Here is a 20,370-nt window from a genome sequence, read left to right on the forward strand (position 1 = left end):
TCAAGTCATGAAGATGGAGGCAGATCGCTGGATTGACGCTGGAGCACCTGGATTGAGGGCGCTGGTCGAGCGTTAGCGTCGTCAGGCTCTGAATGTTGCTGTTGTGTGTTTTTATTCAGCCTGTTTGCTGGTCAGTTTCTGAGTTGATAAACTGGTTTGGTATGAAAGAAAAATATTATACCATGGCTAATAAGCTCTGGCTGAAATCACCAGACGAGGGGCCATTATATAGTTCCTTAACGTCCTGCTCAGCTGGCTCTTATTGTATTATATACTTTTCCTTGTTAAAGAGAAAAATTTCACAGTCGGCCCTTTAATTTGGCACGAGGTGTTATTTAGGTCCTCTATTTTTTTCACAAACTTGGCTTATTCAGATCTAATGTCCTGTTCGTTTCGCTTATAAGTTATATTTTTTGAGCCAACAAATAGTATTTTTCTCTCATAATAAATTAGCAACACTACTTTCAGTCAAGGCTTATCAGCCAAGCGAACAGAACATAAATGGGTCCTAACTCGCGGGGTGTTGATGTGGTACGCTAAGTATGGCGTGGCTCTTAGGCCCTCCACGACATGGAGTGGTGCTCAAAAGAATCTTTGGGTCACATGAGCGGTAACCGGCATCAGCCTAGAATGTTGCAGTGTGGAGCTTCACTCCCGGGATTCTTCCAGCATGCAAAGCCAGGCATTAAAATTATTTTAAAAACCCTCAACAGCCTATACTGCAGCAATGCAGCAAGAAGAAGTGGGACCGGAGCAGTACTTTTACCAGCTTTTCACGTAGCAGGCATCGACGCTAGTTGTGCCGCTCCTTATTTTTCTGAAAGTGGCATCACTAGCTGCAGCGTGCAGAGTGACTCTTCGATCATCTCTCTTGTTCTGGCACCACTCAAGCCCCCACACTGTGGAGGGCCTTACATGCCGGACCCACGTGTCAGATAGATTTTTATTTTATTTTTTCTTGTCACTTTTTTTCTCGTTTCGTTTCTGTTCGTCGATGTCCAGCGCGCGGCGGCGTCGGCGGCGAGCCAGTACGCAGACGGCCTGGGGGCGCAACGGAGCTAGCACGCGGCTGGCTTGGGGGCGCGACGGAGCCCGCGGCGGCGGTGGCGGCGAGCCAGCACGCGGCCGGCCTGGGGGCATGGCCGAGCCCGTGGAGGCGAGCCCGCGCGCGGCCGACCCAGGGGAGCGGCTGAGCCCGCGGTGTCGAGCTCGCGTACCACCCGCGGCGATGGAGGCGAGCCTGCGCTCGACCGACCTGAGGGCGCGGCGGAGCACGTGGCGGCGAGCACGCGTACGACGCCGCTGTCCAGGCCGCAACGGCAACCAGAAGTTGCAGAACCTGCTCCTGTTCGTGCTCGACGTCATGCCGCTCTTGCTCGGGATCGACGGGAAAGAAGAACAAGCAACCAGCTCGCCGAGGCCGAGGAGGACGCGCCCTGCAACGGTTCGGATGCGGTGGCATCCGAGCGGCTCGGCCACGACGGGAACCGCATCCGAGCGGCTCGGCCACGACGGGAAAGAGGCTGTGCACGGGGGACCAAGTGGAGCAGCTCAAGTCGGCAATCCGCGTGCCGATCTGGTCTTCCACCATCTTCGTTTCCCTCGCCATGGACAGTCGGTTGCTCGCCTCCAGACCGCGCGAGCTGTAGCTGCGACGAGCGCGCCAGGCTGCCGAAGCTCACCAGCACCACGGATCGGGGCTTTTCGGACTCGAGCCAGCTCGCGCAGCGGATGGCGGTCGCGTCCTCAGAGGTCGCCGTCATGTCAAGAGGGGCTCCAGCGTTCGCCAGCTTGCTCCGCCAACCACTCACGCCTGCTCTGCTGTGCCGGCCTGCTCCGCCGCGCCGGCCTCGCCGCCCGGAGACAAGCGGTCGCGAGTCGCGGTCTCGCCCGAGGGGTTGGGCGGCGAGCTCGCACAGGGCCCGCGACGGCGTTTAGAATCCATTTGACCTAAATGATCCCCGAAGCCAAGTTAATGTACCCAAAAATATCACTTTAAAAGTAAAGGGACCTAAATAACATCTCCTGTCAAGGATAGCCCATACATTTTCCTCCTTTTTAAATACAATAATACATAGATCTCATGCATATTCGAGAAAAAAAATCAGAAGACAAAAACCTCTTTTTTCGATTGACGGCGTTTAATTTCACTAAACATCAGGGGCGAAGCTTTAGGGGGCCTCAAAAACAGAAAAACAATCATAATGACTAAAAATGTACCATATATATCCATGAATACATCTCTATGACATAAGATAAACACGTGCTGGCTGGCAACAACCGCTAGGTTCATTGCTAAAGACTAGCCCTGTTCGTTCTGCTGAAAAGCCATGACTGAAAGTACTGTTCGTTAATTTATTGTGAGAGAACTGTTCGTTCACTGAAATAATATGACTCGTGAGACGAGCGAATATGGCCTTTATAGCGCCTCGAGAAGTTTTACTGAGCCGACGCCTGAGCAATCCTGATCCCGTGGCATTCTCCATTCTGGATTGTAATAAAAACATAGATATTGGACCACGTGTCCGCGTGCGTGCAGCGTCGCGCGTCGGCAGGGTAGGGGTCCGGCAGACACCGATGACCGGGGCACACGAGACACGACAGGAGGAGGTCCATCTGCCGAACGGGAGTTCCGGTTCCAGTCAGCACGGCGCAAGTGCCCCGCGCCAGGCAGCTTCTCGGCGTGAGTTGAACCGATGGCATCGGGATTCGGGAGGCGAAGTGGTCAAGGCCGGCGAGCGCCGAGTCTTCCAGCCAGTCCAACGAAGCGACGGCCGAAAGGCATGTTTTTGCCCGGCCCTCCCCCGCTTTCGTGGGACGTCGCTTTTGTTTCCCCCACCGGCCGAAAGAAGCGAGGGAAGGCACCGCCCAGCCCCAGCGCCCACCAGCGAGGCTGCCGCTGTCCACAAGCCGAGTTCGCTCAGAGCGGGGCCGCACGACAGGCACGCCGAGCTGGCCAAGCCACCCACCGCTTGTGCTTCCACGCTCTTTTTTATTTTTCTCTTTTCTTTCCTGATGATGAAGCTACCGAAAAAATATACTAGGAGCTTTTTTTTATCAAACATACTAGGAGCTTTATAATTCTGCCAGTTGGAAACAGGCGACCTATGTTTCCTGGAAAGGGTTTACCCTATTGTACGTGAGACAGTTAGTTATTAGCAGCACAGGCAAGTACAGTATGTATTTTGGGTCATAAAAGGTGGAATTTCCAAGTTTCATTCCGCACCCTATTTGTGGCACTTCACCGATCACATTTCCTGCCATGTCCAAGTCAGCATGTCTCTTCGAGTACAAGCAAGTTGGGTGACTATAACCGTGCATCTTAATTGGATTTTAACTTGATATATATGATCCTATCCTAACCAATAGCTCAGACTATTGACGTCTTTTCCCGTTTCCTTTCCCCCGCAAACATGAAAGCGAGCGTCCAAAAATTGAAAGAATTTTTTCTACAGACATGCATTTTGAAGAACATGCAGAATAGTCTGACATGCATTTCGATCGAGTGGCCGTAGCGATTCTAGCGATTCCGATCCGGGCTCTCTTTTTTATTAATGGCTTGTAGTTGTAGCCCAAATCAGAAATATCGTTTTACAAAAGATAGGCTAGGGGATTTACAAAGCACAGAATCGCTACATTTCAGATCAGATGCTATTTAAATCTTCAAATAGTCTGCACCAAATTTAAAGTCGTCTCTCTCTCTCTCTTCCCTGCTCCCTCCTACTAGCAAAAAGGGAGACGCGAACCAGCTCAGAGCCGGCGACCGCCACACCCACTCAGAACCAGCTCCTGTGCACCAGCTTGTATACTCCTCCCCTACCTACGCTTTCCGGTTCCATCTTCCATCAGGCCGCGGACCGCCCCCGCGCCTCCCCTTTCCACCTGTTCGCGTGGGCATTCGCGCAGCCAGGCCACCGGCTCATCGATCCATCGATATCCTCCTCTCTCTCTCTCTCTCTCTCTCTCTCTCGCAGTTCCGATCGACTGATCGAGCTCCTATGCGCGGTTAGCTCCTGCCGGTGGCCAACGACGACGAGCCACGAGCTGATCGATCCAAGTCCGCCGGCGGATCGGCCATCACCAGATGGTCAGTACTTTGTTCTTTGTCTCTCCTCCCAGCTTGCTGGCTAGCTACAGCGCGGTCGAGTTGATCTGCCTGGTGCTTTATGGAGTAGTAATCCGTACGTTCCTAGTCGCCTGATGATGATCATGCAGGGGACTCCGGTGAACATCATCGTCGGCTCGCACGTCTGGCTGGAGGACCCCGGCGAGGCCTGGGTCGACGGCGTCGTCACCGAGATCAAAGGCGGCGACGCCACCACCAATGGCAAAATGGTACGTTGTACTCCGCCACCTTGATTATCATTCGTCTCTCTCGGTTGATTCTTCTTCAGCCGTCCCTACTCTGATAGAAATAGATCTATTGGGTGAAATATAACTTAGATGAGTGAACTTGCTGATATACTCGACTTAAGTCTCCAGTCGCACCCATGGCGTCGGCGACTAAATAGTAGCAGTGCAGACCCAGTCTGGTGGCGGCGGCGAAGGCGATGGCACTTCTCGCCGCTTACAGCGTACTCTTCTAGATCGGACTAGGGCTAGGATATGGTGGGGCGCTGACGGGATATGGTGGGGGCGCTGGTAGCTAGGTGAACCTTGTGTCTCAAGCCTCAGCCCCCACCTCCTATTTATTACGCTGCGCGACGAAGACTCATCAGCCAGAAGAATGGCTGGACGTCCTTGATCAAGACGCGGATCAAAAGTCCAATTGACCGTTAAGCCAAGTTGGTAGAGATCAATTCTAGCATTCTCATCTGTCTCGCTGGCTGCTGCCGGGTATACTATATATATTTCAACTTTCGAGTCGGCTGCTCTACACGTATATGTAAGAAGAAAATTGGAGGCGCAACTAACTGGCCGTTCCAGGTCGTGGCGAGCCTCGGCAGCATATACCCCAAGGACACGGAGGCGACGCCGGCAGGAGTGGACGACATGACCAAGCTGGCCTACCTCCACGAGCCGGGGGGCCTGCACTACCTCTCCTGCCGGGCCGTTCTGGTTTGGTTCAGACGAGCCACCCGGCTGCTTCTCCTTTTAAGTCTTTTAAGTTATTGTTCATCAAACGAGCTAAACAGTATTTTTCTTTTACAACAAATCATTTGTAATCGTATTTTTTAGCCAAGTTTTAAACCAGCGAACGGCCCCTATATGTGAGTACTTAAATTTTGCCATCCGGGATGGGGATCCGATCCTACGTACGCAGGCTCGGTTTTCCTCCCTGTCAGGAAACTGTTCGTCAAGGCTTCCGTTCCGTTACAGCTAACAACCGTGTACAACCTGACATACAGACGTACTCCGGGAACATCTTGATCGCGGTGAACCCTTTCCAGCGGCTGCCTCACCTGTACGACGTGCACATGATGGAGCAGTACAAGGGCGCCACCTTTGGGGAGCTCAGCCCGCATCTCTTCACGATCGCGGACGCCTGCTACAGGTCTGTGTGTTCTGGTCCATTATCTGATTATTTCTTTTTTTTTTCTAATGTGACGATAGGAGCTCTGCCCTTCAATTAAGTTAGAGAAATTATCTGATTATGTCAGTGGGTACAATTCATCGGCTGAAGGCTAGCTGATCGGCGTTCTTCCTTGTTGGCGCCAATGCAAAAAATTCAGGGCGTTGATCAATGATCAGGGGAGTCAGGCTTGGTAAGTGGCGAGAGTGGTGACGGCAAGACGGAGACGACCACGATGCTCATGAGGTATCTTGCATTCATGGGCGGAAGGTGTAGGGTTATGAGGATGCTATGCTAGCCGAAAAACAAAAATTTCGATCAAATAAACCAGGATCTTATAGATCATGGGATTACCACTAGACGCGCAGGTGCATCAGAAGCGACTCGATGTAGTCGTACGCGTCGTAGCAGTGCTGTGCAGTTGCGAGGTCGTCCGTCCGTCCGTCCTCTTCGTGCGGTTCGTTCTTGTGCTCCAGATGCTGCACCTCCGAGATATCCACACGTATAGGGAAGAAGCGTCGCGCCTCCGGACTGCTAGGTCCGTGAGGAGCAGCAAGCGCAGGCGTAGGATGGGCGGCGACGGTTGCCAAAAGGCGTGGGATTACCTAGCCTCGTTGCCCACCCCACTTATTTATAGGCGTCCCTAATGAGCTCTCGAGTTGGAGGCCCATTAGTAACCCTAAGCCTTGTCTAACTCGGATCTAATCCGAATTAGGCTTCCAGCCCCTTGAGCGTGCGACCCTATGGGTTCACACACACATAGACATAGCCCGAGTACTCCTCCTACTCGGCCATTAGTTGATAGCGGCCTCTAGCAAGACATGTCAACTCCTATGCGTACGCAAAGATCATATCAGACGAACCACCACAAAACCACATACTTGTTATCCCCTTGCCTCACGATATTTGGTCCAACTCATAGGTTAACACTTAACCCAAGCACGGCCATGCATTTCTTGATCTAATCATTAGAGTGATCTAGTGATATCTATCTCATATAGAGAGGGGCAAATTCCATCTTGATTGTCTATGTCTCACAGCGTGTTTCCCGACAAACCCGAAAACCACCTTTATAACTACCCTGTTACGGAGTAGCGTTTAATAGTCTCTGAATAGGTCGTTTCACATCTTGAATACATACAACAATCTCACGTCCAAAGACATAACGTACATGATATGAATAGAGATAATAACATCTCACGTTGGGTCAGTCCAGCCCCATATCATACATGTACCCACATTATTAGTTTGGACATCTTCGTATCCATGACTTGTGAAACATAGTCATCAGCTAATACATGTACCAGTCTAATATTCATGTGTCTCCTCACATGAACTCCGATTAAGGACAACTTTAGAATAACCATACAAGTAAAGAGTTTCACGTACAACTCACATAATTGCAAATCATGGATACAATGAAATATCATCATTTCTATTGCATATCTCCAACAGAAGGTCCGGTACCGAGGGACGGACGGTTGAGCAGCAGGTTCTAGAGGTAGGAAAAACTTGCCATTTCCTCCCTTTTTTTTCCTCTCATCTTTCATCACACACAGTGTCCGCACTAACTTCTTCATTTTTGCATGTACTATGCGCATATAGTCTAACCCAGTACTTGAAGCATTTGGTAACGCGAAGCGGTTAAGAACAATAACTCAAGGTGGGCTCTTGAATCAGTAACTGCAATTGCACTTTAGCAAAACAGTGTTTGGTTTTTTTTTTTCACCGTGCTTAATTAAACATGTCCACCATTGCAGTCGATTCGGTAAGTTTGTTGAAATCCAGTTCGACAAGTATGGGAAGATATCTGGGGCTGCTGTTCGCACATACCTCCTTGAACGATCACGAGTATGTCAGGTCTCTGATCCTGAGAGGAACTACCATTGCTTTTACATGCTTTGTTCCGTGCCCACTGAGGTAACTCCCAAGCATAGCCTACAAACAACTTCTGGTTTCTGTACGGTTACAACCGAAGACCAACTTCTTCAGAATGGTCAACTGATTTCATGATGTAAAAAGGTTTAAGGCGGGAGACCCAAGATCATTCCATTACTTCTTACTTGAACCAAACAAACTGCTATGAAGTAGCCAATGTGGATGATGCAAGAGAATACATAGAAACTAGAAATGCTATGGATATTGTTGGCATTGATCAAGAGGAACAGGTACATCATATATACTCCACATTTGAAGACGATTTGAAATGAAATAGCAAATAGATTGTTCAGCTAAGAACTAATTCATCTTTTTTTTCACTGCTCAAGGATGCAATCTTCAGAGTAGTAGCGGCAATCCTTCACCTAGGAAACATTAACTTCTTCAAAGGGCAGGAAATTGACTCATCCAAGTTGAGAGATGATAAATCAGTCTATCACCTGAAAACAGTTGCAGAACTGCTAATGTAAGTCTTTCAAAAGCTATTTTGGTTATCTGGATCTTTCTGGTACAGTAAAGCATAAACTTATCTTCAGGTGTGATGAGAAGGCCCTTGAAGACTCCCTTTGCCAGCGTGTTATTGTGACACCTGATGGGAATATCACGAAACCCCTTGATCCAGATTCTGCAGCATTAAGTCGTGATGCCTTAGCAAAGACAGTATATTCACGACTGTTTGACTGGTAAGAATGATGATACCATGTTCATGAATGCATTAAAAAAAGGAAAAAAATTAAGTGCTACTAGTGTTGGCTGTAAGTAGGGATACAAGCTTACTTTTCTTTGGGTCATTGGGTCGATCCAAAACACATCAAAATGAACCAGTGCAGGTTTCAAAGCAAGAAAAATGGAAGAGAAATGCACTAATGCAGTAAACCAGAAGTACCCATTTCGTACCCACTTGCATCCCTACCTGTCAGTATATGTAAAGACCAGAGCTGGAAATATGCATTCTGGATGTTTTAGTTACCAATTCAGACTTGAACCAGCAACACTAGTAATGGAAGCCATCTAAACAATGAGGGGATTTTCTTATTTTGTTTGACAGGATTGTAGACAAGATCAATAACTCAATTGGCCAGGATCCAGATGCGACCAATATAATAGGTGTGCTTGATATCTATGGATTTGAGAGCTTCAAGATTAACAGGTTTGCTGTAGTTTAGTACTGCCTGGTCCTGCAAGTATGACTCTGCATTTTTTTTAGCTTTATTAGACCTTTTTTAGTACCTAAAAAGCTGAAACAGGATTTAAATTCTGCTCATCTCACAGTTTCGAGCAACTATGCATCAATTTGACAAACCAGAAGTTGCAGCAGCACTTCTGGGGAAGGGCGGGCCTGGTGCAAGCAAGGGCGGGGTCTGGGGAAGGGCGGGCCTGGTGCAAGCGGTAGAGTCTTACCGCCTGTGACCGGAAGGTCCCGGGTTTAAGTCGCGGTCTCCTCGCATTGCACAAGTAAGGCTTGCCACTGACATCCTTCCCCAGACCCCGCACAGAGCGGGAGCTCTCTGCACTGGGTACGCCCTTTTTTTTAGAAGTTGCAGCAGCACTTCAATCAGGTTGGACAAGATTAGTAGATACTAAGAGAATAATTAATTAATACTCAATTACTATGGAAACATCTAAAACATCAAACACATGAGTTCCTTTTGCAGCATGTATTTAAGATGGAGCAAGAAGTATACACAAGGGAGGAAATAGACTGGAGCTATGTTGAATTTGTAGACAATCAGGATGTGCTGGACCTGATTGAAAAGGTAATTTATGGGACCATATTGGAAGTGGTATATGGACTACACATACAGAAGAAGAATCAAGTATTGGTTGATCAATAACACTTCAACATTGCATGCAGAAACCTGGAGGAATAATTGCACTCCTGGATGAGGCATGGTATGACTTGTGATATTTTGAGAGATTCATCTATAAAAAAATGGAGAAGAGCTTTGAGAAACATGTAGCTTTATGTGCAAACTGACACAAATTTGAAAACATACTTCAGTATATTTTGTTGTTACTAAATATTAACATAGCATAGTTTTCCCTAGCAAAGAACATTCTATAGAATGCAATTTGAAGGAAAAAATGTAAGCATATGGCATGTCTTTCATGCAGCATGTTTCCAAAGTCTACACATGAAACATTTGCTCAAAAGATGTACCAAACATATAAGGCACATAAGCGCTTCAGCAAGCCCAAACTTGCCCGGACAGCCTTGACAATCAACCACTACGCAGGAGATGTAAGCAACTATTCAGTTACTACATGAAATTTAGCACCAACCAGCAACAGATTTTTAACAAGCAGTTCAACAAAACAGGTGACATATCAAGCGGATCAGTTCCTTGATAAGAACAAATACTATGTGGTAGCTGAACACCAAGCTCTACTAAATTCTTCAAGGTGCCCTTTTGTTGCAAACCTCTTTCCTCCATTACCTGAGGAAACTTCTAAACAGTCCAAATTCTCTTCAATCGGTACTCGCTTTAAGGTGCGTCATATTGAGCTAGATCTCTATGTTTGACTTTTGAATGGTCAGTAACCTTAATCCATATATATGTAGCAACAACTGCAATCCCTCATGGAAACACTGAATACAACAGAACCTCACTACATCAGATGTGTCAAGCCTAATACTGTACTGAAACCCGGCATTTTCGAGAACCACAATGTCTTGAATCAGTTGAGATGTGGGGTATGTATGTAAAATTTGTTTTACTACGTTCCCTAACATCTGTAATTTGCACTACTTCACTGATTTTTTATCTAATCAGTTTGACATATGCACATGGTCGTGGTACAGGGTGTCCTGGAAGCAATTCGGATCAGCTGTGCCGGTTATCCAACAAAGTGGACATTTGATGAGTTCATTGATCGGTTTGGAATGCTAGCACCGGAGCTTGTCGACAGGTATAACGCTCTAGCTGTTGAATTTAAGTAGACAATGTAAATAGATTTGTAACTCTTAAGTCAAATGTATATACTAGTTACACTGATTTTTCTGAAAGAAGATTAAAGTGGGCTTAATGCATTTGCAGCGATGAGAAGGCCGCCTGTGCAGTGATATGTGGTAGAATGGGTTTGAACCTATGATGAGTGAATATGGGAAATAAAACAATCGTATACAGAACTTTCTTTTTTCAAGACCTAAATTAGACTCTCTTTTTTTTATGTATCAGATAGGGAAAACTAAGGTATTCCTAAGAGCTGGTCAGATGGCAGAGCTGGATGCTCGAAGAGCAGAAATTTTGGCCAATGCCGCGCGATTAATCCAGAGGCGTATAAAGACACATCTTATGCGAAAGGAATTCATTAACTTACAAAAAGCCTCAGTTCAATCTCAGAAGTTCTGGAGAGGTATTTCTTCACCGCTTTGAGCACTTTGTGCCCTCCATGTCAGTTGTCAGCAAAACTGGCCTTACCTGAAACTGACATACAATTTAATCAAAATCCTGCAGCACGACTAGCTAAAAAGCTTTTTGAGTATATGAGGAGAGACGCTGCTTCAATTAGGATACAAAAGCACGTGCGTACCCATTCTGCCAGAAAAGCGTACCTGCAAGTATATGAATCAGCTATAGTAATACAGACAGGATTACGAGCGATGGCAGCTCGCAATGAACACAGATTCCGAAGAGAGACCAAGGCATCCATAATTATCCAGGTTTGCACTATTATACCTATCATGATTTGCAAATAGTTTTTATAGGAAAACCATAATTAACAGTTCCTTGAATCACAAACTCGATGGCGCCAACACAGAGCTTATGTTTCTTACAAGCAGCAAAAGAGAGCTGCTTTGATTCCTCAGTGCTTGTGGAGGGCACGCATTGCAAGAAAGGAACTTCAGAAACTGAGATTGGTCTGTACAATTACACATCTTCAACACAAGCACATCATTCATTGTTAATGCTCATAAAGTAAGCACAACCATGTAAACAGGAAGCAAGAGAGACCGGCGCACTCAAAGAAGCAAAAGACAAGCTAGAAAAGAGAGTAGAAGAACTCACATGGCGGTTAGACGTTGAGAAGCGTTTGAGGGTAATTCACTTGGATCAATATAGTAATTTCTGTAGTGTTTAGTATGTTACTTGGTCCAAAATGAGTTTATCTACTATGTCTTGCCGGCAGGCTGACCTTGAAGAAGCCAAGGGCCATGAAACTGAAAAGCTACAATCTGCACTGCAAAAATTGCAAGAAAATCTCGAGGAAGCCCATGCAGCAATAGTAAAGGAGAAAGAATCTGCGAAGTTAGCAATTGAACAGGCACCACCAAAGATAGTAGAAGTGCCAGTTGTTGACAATGCAAAACTTGAGGAGTTGACAACTCAAAATATAGAACTTGAGGTAATCCCCATTAAGTTCTGCATTTTTATTCAGATATAAGATTCATAATTTAATTCTTTAGAAAAGTTTTCACATACACATTTGGATCCAGGATGAACTAAGTACGTTTAAACAGAAGGCTGAGGATCTTTAAAATAAGCTTCTTGAGTTGCAAAAACAGTCTGATGAACTGTCACAGGAGACACAAGAACAAGCATCCAAAGTTACTCAACTTCAAGAGCTGATCGAAAGGTACTAATAAATTTTCTTCTTTGTCAAACTAAATCGTTTATATTAGAAATGCTGCCCACATACTACCTCCACAATATGGTGCAGGCTTGAAGCAAGTTTATCCAATATGGAATCTGAAAACCAGGTTCTACGACAACAATCATTGGTTGTTACATCAGCTGATGAGGATAAATCAAAACAGATAGAGAGGTACATTCTACAATATGCATACTTCACGTTCACATTTTTTCCCTTTCTGGGCTGTACTCATGTCCTATGCGAAAGCCTCACAAACTAAAAAAAAATGAGACGTTTAGATTGGAAAGCAAGATTGCCACCTTGGAGTCAGAGATCGAGTTGCTCCATAGTAATTCTGCACTAGCTGTTCAGGCAGTGGTCACTCCTGAAATGAATCAGACAACAGTAATCGAGGTAAATTTCCTTGAAGAGAACTTTGCAAAAACACTACTTGGGAGCATCAACTATTTGATAAGTAAAAATATTTGCATTTAATTATGTCTAAAACCTCACTCATATTCAGGAACTTGACAAGGGACACCAGCTTGAAGTTAAAACGGTCAATGTATGTGCTATAAGTTTTACCTGGCAAACATTTATATAAGATACTGCAAAATCTCATTCGTATATCACATTAATGTGGACATATGCTACGATGCAGGAGCAGGTGGTTGTTCCTCCTGTAAAGAATCTAAGCAAACAAAAATCACTGACGGATCGACAGCAAGTATGTTCCCTGCTTTATTTTCTTTTTAGTATTAGTGTGAATAAACAAGTTCTGTGAATCAAAGACACAGACAATGAAGCATACTGAAGATTGATTTCTCACCATTTGTTCTTCCTTCATCCTTCCACAGGAAAACCACGACGCCCTGATTAAAAGTCTGGTAGAAGACAGGAGATTTGATGACAAAAAATCCGCTGCAGCATGCATTGTCTACAAATCACTCTTACACTGGCATTCATTTGAAGCAGAGAAGACTAACATATTTGATCGTATCATCCAAACAATTAGGTCATCAGTTGAGGTTGCTATTCACATTGCATACCACTTAACTTTTTCATTGAAGTAAGACAATGTTGGCAAGCAAGTACTTGAGAAACTCATCAGCTGAGTACATTAATTTACAGGGAGCAGAAAGTTCTGGAGAGCTTGCTTATTGGTTGTCGACGACATCAACTCTCGTCTACTTATTACAAAACACTCTCAAAGCTAGCAGTTCATTAAGTAAAGGAACAAATCGCAGCCGGACCACAACAGGCAGTCTGTTCAGTAGAATGGTGCAGGTAAGTTCTCCATCCAGACTTTCTTTTAGAATGAGTTATCTGAGGTTGCAACGTCAAGTTTGACCTCATGGTCCACCGTACAGGCCAAGTCCACTGGTAGACTGGTAGAGCACAATGCGATAGTGGTTGAGGCCATAGTTCAAGCCTCCCATTGAAATTCAAAGATGCAATGTGTTTTGTACTATGTATTTTTTTTCTCGTTAAGATTTCACTAGTCAACTTTCATTTAGTACCGAGGACTGATGTTCACATGGTAAACATGAGCTTACACCCCATAACTTTCATTTCAGAGTGCCCGGACATCATCAGGATTAGGCATACCTAGTGGATACAGTGGAATGGTGGGAAGGCCTGACACTGCATCAATGGTAGAGGCAAAATATCCAGCACTTTGGTTCAAGCAACAGTTGACAGCATATGTCGAGAAGATATATGGGATAATCAGAGATGACCTGAAGAAGGAAATCAGTCCATTTTTTACTATGTGCATACAGGTACAGCAACTAAGCCATTTCCGTTACCAGATATGAGGAAATAGAATTTTCTAACAATTGTCGATTTTCATAGGCTCCAAGAGCTAACCGTGTGAGACCATCTCGGGGATCACTAAAAAGCATAAACTCTAATGCGCTAGCTAGGCAAGCATCAAGTCTACATTGGCAAAACATTGTTAAGTGCCTGGATCATACACTGGAAACGATGAAAAATAATTATGTGAGTCTATTCTTAATACTTTTCAGCTGTCTTACAATTAGGGAACTGCACAAATGCATTGCTGAATTCAATTTCAATTTTGTAGGTACCTCCGGTGATAATCAGGAAAACATTTAGCCAAGTATTTGCATATTTGAATGTGCAACTATTCAACAGGTATTGTTATATATCATTCCAAGTCTTAGCAAATCTTGACTGCACAAGTTCATATGGGACACCAAAATATCCTTGGTAAATGCTTTACATGGTTGATTCTGTACTCTATCAAATTTCTACCATTTTTGTTTAGCTTGCTACTTCGTTGGGAATGCTGCTCTTTTAGCAATGGGGAGTTCTTAAAGGCTGGTTTACAAGACCTGGAGCAGTGGTGCTCTAGAACAACTAAAGAGGTGAATATTTTCCTCTCTTTTTTTGGTAATTTTAACAAGACAAATTATAATCAGCAAGAGAGTGCTAATTAAATTGAAATATTGTCCATAATGCAGCATGTCTGGACATCCTGGGATGAATTGCAACACATTAGGCAGGCAGTCAGGTTCCTGGTATGCCTGAAAACATGCAGTTATTTCAACGGTTATACTAGTTTGATCTGTCTACTTATTAAATGAATTCATATTACAGCTTTTGCATCAGAAGTCACACAAAACCCTGGAGGAAATCACGAATGAGCTTTGCCCTGTAAGCTATAAAGAAAGCATCTTATAAGTGCTTAGATTTTCTTCAAGCTACAAGTATGAAATGTTGTGTATTTTCACAGGTTTTGAGCATAACTCAAATATATCGCATAGCAACGATGTTCTGGGACGACAAGTATGGTGCACAAGGTCTATCTCAAGAGGTAAGTGCATGCCTGCCAACTTCACATGATTAAACATATACGCAATTCCAAGTGCATTCAGCTTACTGAATGCGTGAAATGCAGCTATGCGTTGCTAAAGAGAACATCTTAACAAGAGTCAACTTTATTTCAGGTCATTGGAAAGATGAGAACGATGACAACAGATGATTCAATAACTACTCCAAAAGTCCAAATAGTTCTTTCTTGCTAGATGACGACTCAAGGTATGATCAGTAGTTCAGTACTAAGATGTGAACATGCATGCAGTAGATAACACAACTGAATCTGCAACAGTTATGACTCATCTAACACCCAAATGAATGAAAATGCAGCATACCAATATCATTGGATGATATAGCTCGACTGATGCTTGACATTGATCCGTCCGATGTGGAACCGCCCCCACTACTAAGGCAGAATTCTCAGTTTCACTTTCTTCTGCAGCAGCACACAGACTGATATCTACAGATAAAGAGTAAAACAGTACAGTTACTTGTGAAGTTACAGAGAACAGAAGATTTTTTATAGGAGCGCACAGATTGAGTTGTGATTTTTTTTCTTCTTCCATTTTTTATAACTTTGGGTGGGAAAATGCCTACAAAGAAAGGGAAATATAGGATACAAGCAGGTAACCCCGCGCGTTGCGCGGGTAATAGTGGGGGGGGGGAAATTTGCATGTTAAAAAAAAAAAAAAATCGAACTGTTCCTTAATGGATCGAGTACTGTTCATAGTAACCCCGTTACTGTTGTACACAAAAACCATCTCGCGTTTACTGTGCCGGTAACAGTGATATGTGAGAGGGACGGAAGTTGCCGGCTTGCACGCTCTTTATACTATAGTATAGATGCACGCTCTTTATACTATAGTATAGATATCTTGATATCCTTCTTTTGATTGTTTCGATTGTTTGAAACATAGAAAATTGTAATTATTTGAAGGGCGGGTCTGGTGTAATCGGTAGTCTTACTGCCTGTGACCGGAATGTCCTCGGTTCGAGTCGCGGTCTCCTCGCATTGCACAGGCGAGGGTAAGGCTTGCCACTGACACCCTTCCCCAGACCCCACAGAGCGGGAGCTCTCTGCACTGGGTACGCTCTTTAGAGAAAATTGTAATTATTTGAAGATGTATATAAATGATAGTATATATATTTGTACCCAACCACATTCAACGCAAAACAGATTCCTGATCTTCTGATTAAGCTAATCATCAATACGCCCACTACCCGTAGGACGGTTGAATACATATTATCCTAACGAACTAACCGTCTTCAACCATCCAACCTATGAACCACTGCATTGGCTTCAGCCCTCCCTTTAATCTGTAGCTGCAATCCTGCACCTATGCAGGATCCAGATTATACGAAAATAAGCCCTCCCTTTAATCTGTAGCTGCAATCCTGCACCTATGCAGGATCCAGATTGTACGAAAATAAAGAGGCGATTGGACCTTATTTCGCAGAATCGTTAATTGCCGCGGAAACGAATTCTGCAGAATACACATGGCATTATCATCACTAACCCAACGCCCCCAAACGATTCAGGTCTCGTCTCTTAACCGTTTCCTGCTGTGACAGCACGGAGCCGTCCCCATCGTGGTCGGATTTGCTCTAGGCCTCTAGGCATGCGCGTTTTCGATCGCCAGGGGAGGGGGAGGGTCGCATTACCTGACGGATGACAACTGAAGCCCCGGGCGGTGCTCTCAACCATGGAATGGATCCTCTCCCCTCCCTTCCCGCCTGCCTTTTTCTCTTTCGTCTCCGGTGATTGACTGGAGTAGGAGGCGTCGTGCGTGGCCGCTGTGCATCTGCGTCGGGAGAAAACAGAGCGTCACTCGGGTCCGGGACTTGGAGGCTTAGAGCAACGGCGCGCGTGGTTCCCTTCTCCTTTCTCTCTCGAGAGCGAGAATCGGCCGTGGAATTGAGATTCAGACAGAACAGCCGCCGTCCAGATAGGAATACCCGTGGTCCGGACGTCAGCGGAGCCCACCTCTCTCTCTGACAGACGTCCGCGGAGCCCACCTCTCTCTGACAGACGTCCGCGGAGCCCACCTCTCTCTCTGCTTGGGCAGGAGCCAGGGGCTGCCCCCCAACTCGCTGAGTCGCTGCGCCCCCGTCTGCCGATCCCCACCTCTGTCGTGTCCCTTCCCCGGCATCAAGTCGTGCGCCCACCACTCATCGAGTCACTGTGCCCCTTAAAACTCTGGCAACATAAAACACTACGGTATGCAATATAAGTCGGACACATAAGAAACATTTAAAATATACGGTTGCAATATATACGTGAAACATATGCAACATTCAGATAAAACACGTGTAATATGTGTGAAACAAATAGAAAATCCTAGATAAAACACTTGCAACATGCGTGAAACATATGCAAGATCCAGATAAAACACTTGCTGCGATATACGTCTAAAACAGATGAAACATTTTTTCAAAACGTTTGCAACATACCACTGAAAAGCACTTGCAAAAGTATGCAATATGTGCAACATTTCGATCTACTTTTACAACATCCATATATAGCAATTACAATATACATCTAAAACATCTGAAACATTTGAAACATACATTTACAATATAGGGAGGGGAAAACCGGAACACAGGTGAGCCATATCCTTTCACGCGAAACATTATCGTCTCCCTATCGACATGAGTAATGTTCTTTCATTCCTCTCGTCGTCCGCTTCGTCCCCGCGACCATCTAGGATATGTTTGAATCCCCTGCTCTAAAGTTTAGAGCACTTTAGTTCATATTTGAGATCTAAAACTCTAATGTGAGATGAGCTAAAGTTCAAAGGTAATTTTAGACCACATGTCACGAGTCTTGGCTCTAAAGTTTAGAGCTCTAAAGTATGGAAAAAGTCTACTTAACCCCCCACCTTTCATACTTGGTCTACTTCACCCCTCCAACTATGAAACCGTCTGTTTTACCCCCTGAACTTTCTAAAACCGTCTATTTTACCCCCTGGGCGGGTTTCAGCGGCGGTTTTGCTACAGTATAGCGGGTTTGCTACACTGGCGGCGTTTTGGTACAGTAATGGTTGGTTTGTATTTTTTTATTTATTTTCGGTGAATCTTTGAAAAATCACAGTAAATCATAGAAAAATCATAAAATAAAAAATCTAATTTTGTTGGACTCCATATGAGTAGATCTACATAGTGAATATATAATACGGTATGCTTTAGTACAAATTTTTTTTTACTGTAGCCTTAGATTAATTGAAAAATCTAATTTTGTCTGTAATTAATTGGAATAATTCATAGCTGCAGCTTCTATGGTCCAATTGTGGTGAAATTTTTATGGTACGCTAATTATTGTATGCTTGAACTATAGTAAAAATTTCGTACTCATTGGACTATGTATAACTTAGTTATAGATAAACTCTAATTAATTACAGACAAAATTGGATTTTCCAATTAATCTAAAGCTAAAAAAAAAATTGTACTAAAGCATACCATATTATATATTCACTATGTAGATCTACTCATGTGGAGTCCAATAAAATTAGATTTTTCATTTTATGATTTTTCTATGATTTACTATGGTTTTTCAAAAATTCACCGAAAATAAATAAAAAAAGAAAATTCAAGCCCACCATTACTGTAGCAAAACCGCCGCTGAAAACCGTCCAAAGGGTAAAATAGACGGTTTTAGAAAGTTCATGGAGTAAAACAGACGGTTTCATAGTTGGGGGTAAAGTAGACCAAGTATGAAAGGTGGAAGATTAAGTAAACTTTTTCCTCTAAAGTATAGAGGAGATGATTCAAACAGGCCTTAGATGACTGATGATGATCATTGATGTACAAGATGTGTATGTGGAAAGGGAAAAAACTATTCATTCAGCACGCATGAACAGAAAACTGAACTACAAACCGCTTTGTCTTCATGCATTTCCGTCGATTCTGGTGGGCTCTGGGTCCCGAGCTTGAAAAGGGACCCGATTCGTAGTCGGATATTTCCGCCGACTTGATCATTTCTCATCTCTCATGTGCAGATGAGCTGCTAAGCTACGTCGAGCGGACGGACAGCGTGGGAGCGAGCGGCCCAAGGAGTTAGGGCGCGCGGCGCGGCCAGCGATAGGGGAAGGGCACGGCGCAGACAGACACCCGTGTTGGATCATTATTGAACGTGGATACACGGGGACGGTCCCCGGACACCATATTCTGACTGTCCGTTCTTCAGACGCTTATCTGGAATGAACTCTTGCGATTTTTTCTTTTCTGCTTTTATGGCCTCATGGGCAACGGTGGTGCATGCATCATGATCATCAGTTCATCACTGCTGCCCCCGTTCCGAGCAGGAGATGGGTCTTCTCTAAATCCACAAGCAAAACAGAGAGACAAAAATCCATAGAACAACATGCCAAGCAATTTCAGCATGGACTGTTGGGTAGGGGCAGGATGCGTCACTTCATCGCTATGCGCTGCAAAAAAAATTTACCATAGCATTAGCATGGACTATTGGGTATCGGGAGACTTGTGCCTAGATTGCCTGCAACAAGGAATGCTGCAGCACGCTAGCTAACATACCAAGCAATTTCAAGTTTTCAACATTCGTCAGGCAGGCAGGACGCATGTGAATCACACGTTAAGCCATCGCGCATAGTCCATTTTGTTTTGTCTTAATGCATTTAAGAAAAAAACATGTTTAACTTACTAGACAGGAAGGTATTACGATGGTTACATTGTATTATACGATGGATCGACTATATTTGATCGATCTGCTACTCGAAACTTTTGGTTCCGCCACCGTGGGGTAGCACTCTATTTTATACTCATCCGAAAACTGTGAAAATGTAGAAATTCATCATCATATCGGATGCCTAAACTGTGTTCCTTTTAACTGGTGGTGAGCCATATCCTTTCACGTGAAACACGAGTAATGTTTTTTCATTCCTCTCGTTGTCCGCTTCGTCCCCACGACTATTTAGGATACTCGAATCATCTGCTCTAAAGTTTAGAGCACTTTAGCTCACATTTGAGATCTAAGACTCTAACGTGAGATGAGCTAAAGTTCAGAAGTAATTTTAGACCACATGTTACGAGTCTTAGCTCTAAAGTTTAGAGCTCTAAAATATAGAGGAGATGATTCAAACAGGCCTTTTGATGACGGATGATGATCACTGATGTACAAGACGTGTGTGGAACGAGGAAAAACTGTTCATTCCGTACGCATGAACAGAAAATCGAACTACAAACCGCTTTGTCTCTGTGCATTTCTGTCGATTCTGGTGGGCTCTGGGTCCCGAGTTTGAAAAGGGACCGAATTCGTAGTCGGATATTTCCACCGACTTGATCATTTCTCTTCTCTCATGTGCAGATGAGCTGCTGAGCTGCGCCGCCCGCCCTTGGTCCTTGTCTCCTTGGAGCAGCTAGAAACCGCGTCATCTCGGCCAAGAAAACGAGCGCACGTCAGTATCGAGAGATGAGATATTTGCAGTCGCGTCTGCGCGCCGGAGGCAGATCGAGTCATGGAGAGACGAGCAAGCCCGCAATAACAAACA

At 44.6% G+C, this 20,370-nt stretch overlaps 1 long non-coding RNA gene and 1 pseudogene across 2 annotated transcripts; one reads left to right on the plus strand and one right to left on the minus strand.

Annotated features, from left to right (window-relative positions):
• Positions 1-4,209: 4,209 nt before the first annotated feature.
• On the plus strand, positions 4,210-15,853 carry LOC136518313 (myosin-12-like; annotated as a pseudogene).
• On the minus strand, positions 13,637-16,960 carry LOC136518320 (uncharacterized). Of its 2 annotated transcripts, XR_010774464.1 has the most exons (4): positions 16,823-16,960; positions 16,529-16,668; positions 15,202-15,326; positions 13,637-13,764 (listed from the first exon to the last, which is right to left on the minus strand). It is a non-coding gene; the product is annotated as an uncharacterized lncRNA (long non-coding RNA). The 2 variants fall into 2 exon arrangements; XR_010774462.1 differs by lacking the exon at positions 16,823-16,960 and having other exon boundaries at positions 16,529-16,780.
• Positions 16,961-20,370: the final 3,410 nt, after the last annotated feature.

This window comes from Miscanthus floridulus, chromosome 2 (assembly GCF_019320115.1).
Source record: "Miscanthus floridulus cultivar M001 chromosome 2, ASM1932011v1, whole genome shotgun sequence".
NCBI lineage: Eukaryota > Viridiplantae > Streptophyta > Magnoliopsida > Poales > Poaceae > Miscanthus > Miscanthus floridulus.